We start from the raw sequence: 8,847 nt of genomic DNA, 5'->3' as shown, positions 1-8,847 counted from the left end.
CAGGCTGCAAATTTTGAAAATATTGGCTTATACAGACCACAAATGTGTGCAGCCTGTTCATTCAGCTATGGGCATATTCTTGCTGTGGTCCTGATGATGCTCTTGCACAACGTTTGAATGTTTTCTTCCTGAAACACAAAAAATAAAAAAAGGATATGATAACTTTCTTTCAAAGAAGCAAACAGAGTTGTTTCACTGAAAGTAGGTCAAAATAATGTAGACGAAATACATCTTCTGTAGTATATATATAACACACAATAAATCTGACACTGAAAGCTTGAAAATCATGACAAGCAGAATACTGAACCTTTTAATGACTTTAGCAACAAAACAGTGTACAGTTGTAAAACACATACTTTACAGCACTTGTTCACATGATTTCCGATGAATGCCTGCCCGTGGTAAGAATGACGTCAAACACCAAATGACTGCAGAGCTTGGTCAATACCGCAGACTACAAAACCACATTGTTTTGGCAGTTTCGCTTTTACGTCTGTAGCTTCAGATATCTAAGAAAACAAAGATAAACACTGTGTTATCTGGAAATGACTGCACTACAAATGTGCACAAGCCAAAATTCTGAAAATGCAGCGTAGACATGACTGTGCACTTGAGATTGACAATGTTATTGCTTATCATCACAAAAATGATCTTACTTCTGGTATCAATATGCCATTTTCAAAGTTGAAGGAGACCCTCTGAGATCTCAGGTTGCTAGACAGGTTATCTGTGGGTGTTCTCACATGATACAGGAAATTTAACACCATGCTAAACAAACATTACATGTTTGTTTAACATGGCAACTATTCCAGTTTGATAAAAAGTTTGACTTGGCTAGCAACTCACTGCCACTGAAATTAATTGTGTCTCACAAGATTTCAAAATTATCACAAAATCATGTATTTTTATTTTGTTAATGTAGTATGGTCTTCTATTCATAAATACTAACCTTCCTGTCAGCTTCTTCACTGAGTTCCTGCACTTTTCTCCTGGGCTTTTTGAACTTTGCCCAAGGTCATTAGTGGCGGTTTGCCATCATCTTCACTGTTGTCGTCATCATCATCATCATTGTCACAGTCATCATCAGCAAGGAGAGCCATTTCAACACTATCAGCCAAGGTCTTACCTTCTTCTTGGAGTTCTTTCGCGCTTCACACTGTAATGTCTCGACTTGTTTCAACATGGCTACATATGTGTCAAATCCAGCAGGCTTCAGCACGGGTTCATCAATGTCATCATCTCTCTCCAGAGTCGTGATGATCTTGATATCCAGTACTGCACAGCTAGCTTCCATCATGGTGAAAAACTTTTAAAACAAGCCAGGACTGATGTGCAACCCTGGGACTGCAACCTGTGATAAAATATAAGGGTTAGCACATGTATCTTTTACTTTTAATGTATGACAATATCTTGTAACTTTCATACCTACCTATTTATGAAGAAAACACTACATACAATTATACAACAACTAGATTGATCACAAATGCTGACATATGTGCTGGCTTCATTGTCAACATGATTTCGCATATAGCTTGACTAATAAACTTCTATTTGTGCACACCATTATGGACATAGTGGCATGCATACATGTAGATAGGTCACAGTGTGGTCTGTTGAACTGTTCAGAGAAAGGTAAAGTGAACTGATTGAAACAGAACAGAGCTATATGTTTAGTTGGTCAATGGAAGCAAACAACGTAGTGGATTGAATTGATTAGTACATACTCTGTGCAGTGGTACATTGAAAAGTGGCTTTCTGACACTATTGTAGTGCTGCATGGCATGCCTTAGGTTTCCACCAGTTGAAAGAAATTCACTGTGACATTTTCTGATATCATCAAGGGTTCTCTTCTTCATTGATGACAATGGTTGTTCCTCCTTCAGCAACTGTGCTTGTTCCTTGCTGATCACACAGCATACGCAAAAATATTTCCCTAAAATATTTCAATGTGAGGAAGACAAGGAACAAAAACTGACATAATTACTTAAAAACCTTAGTAGGTATAGACATGACTGGTGTTCATAAAGTCAATTTGATGTGCATGTGTGAACTCTTGGAGAGGATGTACCTGTAATATGCAAACTTATCAATTTAAATATTTATTTTAAAGAAATTCATGGTTACTACATTTTGCATTGCCAGTATACATATTAATACTATGTGTAAGAATTAAATTGAGAAATAAACACAAGAATTTCTACAGAGGAAAACAATCATTTGTCAATAGCTTGCAAATATTTATCAAGATCTGACCCACTGTGTACCCCTTCCTTTAAATTTATCTGACTAATCAATGTTAGCTGTGAATGTCTTAAGTCAACGAAAAACTACAACAAATTATCATAATTGTGTTCTACAGCATATCATACACAATGCATGCTGATTATTAACAGTCGCACATATTGCAAACTGATAGGTCAAGGATGTACACATGTAAATCATAGGTAAAACTGAAGTGTACACAATAAACTGCCTGTCCTGTCAGTGCCTCAACTTTTCTTACGTATAAATCATAGCATGCAAGTATACATTTCATACCATTTGGTCCAGACAATCCATAACTCTTGGCCAGATACTCATAATCTCCCATCATCCGTGCTAATAGTGTCTTGTCCCTGAAATAAATCAAAGTGGAATGTAAGACAATTGTCCACACCATTCTAAATTAATGCCCATGTTTCTACACATCAATGCATTTTGTACATGCAAGAAAACAACTTTGCCTTTTGTACTATTTAATGTAGGTATCATATTTATGCTGCATAAGTTTGGTCAGATTTGCACATTGTTTTTCAGATTTTTGGATCAGCAGTATAATGCATGTATTAAACTTGGATAACCAAACAGTATGTATCTTAAGTTCCAAATATTGTACCAAAATAGATATATGGTACAATCTGTTCATTGTTTAGTAAAACACAGTATGCATGTTTAGACTTACTTCCACTTTGTGCCATCCAGTTTGTCTACCTGACCTCTGTTAACAGCTAAAGCTATTTCTAATTTGTAATAGGAATCAGGTGCTGCAAATGTACTCCAAATCACTGTATTATCTGCTACATTTGATTACTGATGTTAGCAACTTGGTAAACCATTCTCAGGGTTCCCTGACCCTTGTCCCCACCTAACTTTATCCAAATTTCACTGGTAGGTATTGTACCATGACGGGTAAGTTTGCTAGATCTGAAGACAAATATGAACAAGATGCAAAAACAACAGTAACACATATATTCAGTAATATGTGATAACAAGATTACTTATCCACAGTCTTTCTCTACATGATCATAATAGTTTGCACACAATCCCAAAAGTCTGACTGCAAGCCTACTGTCCCAATATTAATACTCATGTGCTTATATAAGAGCATATAAGAACAATCTAGAACTTTTATTGACATGCTAATTACTGTTCTAAAATTCTCTCTCTTACACAACTAATTAAAGTTCCGGAAAATTCCAAACATGACTTATTAAATTCATGGTTGTGAGGTCAAGAAGGACAGTGACCTTGATGAGTGTGGGGCAAAATGACCTGCATAACATACCTCACTTCCAATATTCACAGGCCATGCCTTGAAGTAACGCCGTAATTTCCTCTTGGCAGCCCATGTTGTTCCCATAGCAACTTCGAAATGAAGGCCAGCACCTGGAGGTATGTCAGGAGTGAGTCCAAAGATCTGGAGGATTTTCCTTCTTGTCCTTTTGTTGGTGTCTCACCTCCTCTCACTCAGCTGCAGCATCGCATCACCATCACTGACAATGTCTCTCCTCTGACTTAACTGCAACACCCTCTGACGTCTTGTCCTAGTGCTAGCTCCTGAGGTTGTTTTTCGTAGCTTTGGTGTATATGTTAAACACATGGCTGAAAAAAATCACACCAAAAATTGAAAAACCAAATTTATCTTTCAAAAGTATATGTGGGTGATAAATTCATGAAATTGGACTAGCTCCTTACTTGATGAAATTAATTTGTTGAACCACTACCAGGTCACACATGTACTACAAAACCAAATAAATGTTATTACAAATACAAATTTACAAATTATCATATTCCATGATAGCTTTATCAGAAGAATTTACTCCAAAATCTAACTGTATATTGATATGTGGGTATAGATCAGCAGGAGTAATGCTGGTAAAAACTCACCTGGCCCTTGGTTTTAACCTTTATCAAACTATCATCAGTCTGTTTGCTTCTATTTTTTTCTTGACAAGTGTTGTTGCCATTTCTTCATACTGTAGCAGCATATGCACCGCTAATACATTCTGCAACACAATTTCTGCGGCCTTCACTGCACATATATTGTTCTGCCTATCCCTTGATGTTTCATCATTTGATGTCTCGGTATTGATTGTGTCGGGAATGGGGACTGGAGTAGGGTGGCTTCTGATGGGAAATGGGCTCACTGACGAGAAGCAGTGGTCTCCAGCAATGGACTGGTAAACACACCGTTCCGTGTTGTGTTGCAGATCTTGCAGTGGCACAACTGACTTACAACCGACATTCCCATAATCACACAATGGGGGGACTTACAATAGATTCACACATAATAGAGAGACGGCACACAGGACAGGATGAACAAACTTGCAACCACTGACACAAACATTCAGCACAAAACACATGTGGTCCATCACACAAAAGTTGTATTGGTCCATCTATTATGTCTTTGCAAATGGGACACTCCATTTCTTCAATGAGATCATTGAACCTCTGTCTCTGCAAGGGAATGAATCTTCTCATCTTTTTTCCTGCCCTCTGTTTTACAGCTGCTGTTAGATTTGTACTGCCATGAGTTTCACTCTGTAGTTTCCCCGTCTTTCCTGTCTCCTTGCCAGTGATACCAGAAATGTCACTGCCTTGGTATTGACTTGGTCTGCCCCTGTTTTTACTGTCTTTCTTTTTCTTTCCTGCCTCACACAATGCATCACACACCGCACATCTCCGTACTCTACAGTGTCTGGACCATTTCACTACGTGTGTCCCTGGCCGATAGGTTTTGTTATTGCTTTCTGCCTGCTGCCATGAAGCAATGACTCTCTTACAGAGACAACAAAAATTGGACGGGTGAACATCAGAATGTCTTCACTAAAACTGTACTATGAAACAATTCTTTAACTCCACGATAAAATTGGAGCATGGATAACCTGTGCCATTTATTTTCCGTGCACAAATACGACACCCGGTTTTTTAGCACACGAGCATGAAATTCGAATGACATTTTCACAGTCTAGGCCAACAGACGATTGAAAAAGGCGCAAGAAAATATGCCAGTGTGTAAACAAATCCGTTACCAGGGAGACATGCGTGATGGTCCGAAAAACTATGCTCAACTGCAACGCACATATGGACGTAAATAAAGAACCCAGACGCATAAAAAATAACCCATGACAAATCACGCCATGAAATGTACAGATTAAATCACTGCGGACACGGTTAAATCGGTTTCAATCTTGTTAAATTGATTTACTTAAAATCTGAACCTCGTAAAATACACAACACATTAATGAAAATACTTACAGACCGCCATGCTTTATGTTATCAAGTTGTCCGTGCCAAGAAAACTTCTCCTGCAAATGTCGCGAGGTCAAAGGTAAACTAGCGATAAACATCCAGCTATGCTGAGTATGCCACCTTATTAATTGAGAACAGCTTTAACTATCACATTTGAATGCATTTTTTAAATGATTATGGGTCAGAATTCGAGGAACAACACGCGCACGGCGAGCGATCATCTTGGTATGCACACAATACGATTGCCGCCGCACCATCACTGAGAGTGCGTTCGGCTGTTCGTTATTTGTTGCTCAACCTAAGTTGCCAAGTCGGCCGCGCGCCGGAAGCAAAACACAGGTGACGTAGTCTGCCAGTATGAGCATGCGCAATTGAGCCGTGAGCGCGAGAATGTGTATAGTACCGTAGAACTGTCTCGCGCTATCATGTCGTTGAGCTATAAAATGTGTGCATGTTAACAGAAACTGGAATTACTGCAGAGAATACTTTCCAGGACATCACATGTAAGTCTCTAAGGTACCAAGGAGGACGTTTAGGAAATCCTTTCAGAAAGTTCACGCCGTCTGTGGCCATTTTGTGGAGTATATACGTACCTGCACTGGCTGCAGCGTATACAGTATTTCTACTGTACAGCCTTAGTGCACATATTGCCGGATAATATGCGATGGAATTTTGCGTTTCACGTCGTTCAATCATTCAGATGGAAATACCGCCCTTCTCAAAACTTTGGAAAAAAAAGTTGACAGGTTTGGAATGCTGACTCTTGTATATCAAGAATGACGTAATTTAATGAGAAGTCATTTGTATTCGAGCACGGCTACAGTTTTTGATTCGAAAACTCTCATCATGGACCGTGGTTGTATTCAACAATCGAGAGGGTTAGGTGAGTCGAACTTTTTCCTATGTCCATGCAGCACTTGTGCAAAAATAACCGAATCCACAGGCCTTTGGCGAATCAATAAATGCGTTTTTCACCAAGCTGGAAGGTTGAAAGATCCGTCCGTCACTTTGGGACGAGGTAGATAATACGGATAGTTTTCAATCGGATTCGAACCCACAACATACGGCATCAGTCGCCTAGCTGAGAGGCCTGAGACAGAACCAGTCGGCTAAATCTCCACTCCCAAAAAAGAGTGGTTCAATAGCCGGCTAAGTTGTTACATTTTTCTGACTGAGACCCCTCAACACGTTGTAGAGTTCGTGAAGCACTCACGCACGCATGCTCACTATCATACATCGCACATACACACTTTATCGAAGCGAAGAAACGAATTTCATCGCTTTAACTGGGCGAACGATAACCTCGGGGACAATTCTGTCCACCAGCAGTGTTACCGACCCAGGATAGAAAATACGGATAGTTTTCAATCGGATTCGAACCCACAACATACGGCATCAGTCGCCTAGCTGAGAGGCCTGAGACAGAACCAGTCGGCTAAATCTCCACTCCCAAAAAAGAGTGGTTCAATAGCCGGCTAAGTTGTTACATTTTTTCTGACTGAGACCCCTCAACACGTTGTAGAGTTGTTGAATGCAGTCAAACCCAATGTGACTTTGTTCTGGAAATTACGAAGACGACCGGCCGTGCGGTGGAACTTTGCAACAAAGTTTCAATATCTGAACTGACTACTTGAATGACAGGCACAGGAAACGATGGCCAATAAAACGCATTCTCGTTGCATTTTGATAATAATGTATCAATCACAATGACACAGAAATTATGCCTCCTCCGGCAGAAGGGCCGTGGCCAATTTTTAGCCCTGCTACAGTATGTCTCAGTGCTGAAAAGGCCATGTTGTTGCCAGGTTGTCATGGCGACTTTTAAAATTTGCATACAACTCTGAGAGTGAAACGGGTTGTTAATAGGTCACAAAACTTTTGAGTCCCACTGTCGTCCATTATACCTGTTTCCTTGGGTATTAAAGGTGTGCAAGTATACACATCAAAAGACTAGAAAATTCACTTCATGGGCAGAATCTCGTAAAATAGCCTTTTCTTGTCTGGTTAACGAAAAAGATACCCCTGATCTAAAATATGCATGGTTTTAAATAAAAAAACCTAAATGGTTACCATGGCAACATGAAACAAAAATGAACATGGAGTTCATGCTGTGATGCTCACTTAGGAGAGCATTTGCATAGTAACTGGGATTACTTTTAGTGGAATTTGAAAACTTTGAAATATTAAAATGCAAATATGTTACTATGGAAACACAGGGCAGTAAAAATGGATATCATTTTTTGTCTTTCTAACCCAAAATAACCCTTTGGTATAATATTTCTGTTGATTACTGGATTTTTACACTGGATATTTGGTCTTTCTAACCCAAAATATCCCTTTGATATAACATATTCTGTTGGTTACTGGATTTTAGGTTGAATCTTTGAAAAACTGGTAATTTTTACTCCTGAATGGTTACCATGGAAACATCTCACATTAAAATGAGTGTGATTGTTTTGGTGTGCTCACAAGAAAAACCCTTATTATGATTTTTTTACATCAATCAATAGTTCTTTAATTAGTGAAAGAGTAACATTTTCAATCCCAGAATAGTTACCATGGCAACTCGAAACATTAAGATAAGTCTGGTTTTTGTGTTCTCTGACCCGAACCCCCCCCCCCCCACTAGGTAATTTTCATATATCAATCAAAGTAACTTTTCATGGGATATTAGCAAAACTGAAATTTTCAATCCCTAAAATGGTTACCATGGAAACATGGGGCAGTGAAACTGATATCATATTTGGTGTTTTAGACCCAAATACCCTTATGGTGAAATTTTCACGGAAATTGAACCTATTATTATTCGCGTTATTATTTCTATATAATACTTATATTAATTATTACAAGTTTAGGGGCTATAAGTATTATATAGAAATGTAATAACACTAGTTCATTGAAGCTCTGGGAATTCTGAAAAAGAGGTGTTGTTTATTTTAATTTTGTCAAAAGGGGTGACTTCTAATTGTTGTACGTGCAGCGCAGAATTATACATAATACTGTACGGAGAGAGGGATATCATTAGGCCAAGGAGTAATTAAATGCTTGTCGGAAAAGTGACACTAAGCAGTTTAAAGCGATACCCAGCAGGCCCAGACTTTTAACTTGTGTGCGAACTTTATGGATACACATTCAATCGGAAGCCACAGAACAGCGCCACAAACGGCAAAAATTAGAGAGGCACCTTTTTCATCATATAGGCAGAAATCAATGTATTATTGCCTTATTTGTATTGTACGGTGATTGTTTTAACAGCACAATGGCAAATTAACTGTAATGTTATTAAAAATTACTTCAAACCATAACATAAATGATCAAAACAGGCACGTGCATATA

The 8,847-nt window shown here is 38.6% G+C and overlaps 1 long non-coding RNA gene across 1 annotated transcript; it reads right to left on the bottom strand.

Annotated features, from left to right (window-relative positions):
• Positions 1–1,153: 1,153 nt before the first annotated feature.
• LOC139133792 (uncharacterized) lies at positions 1,154–3,801 on the bottom strand. Its single transcript, XR_011552640.1, has 5 exons — positions 3,545–3,801; positions 2,942–3,183; positions 2,539–2,615; positions 1,725–1,933; positions 1,154–1,351 (listed from the first exon to the last, which is right to left on the bottom strand). It is a non-coding gene; the product is annotated as an uncharacterized lncRNA (long non-coding RNA).
• Positions 3,802–8,847: the final 5,046 nt, after the last annotated feature.

Source organism: Ptychodera flava, chromosome 5 (assembly GCF_041260155.1).
Source record: "Ptychodera flava strain L36383 chromosome 5, AS_Pfla_20210202, whole genome shotgun sequence".
Taxonomy (NCBI): domain Eukaryota; kingdom Metazoa; phylum Hemichordata; class Enteropneusta; family Ptychoderidae; genus Ptychodera; species Ptychodera flava.
This window is presented reverse-complemented; position numbering and strand designations above follow the sequence as displayed.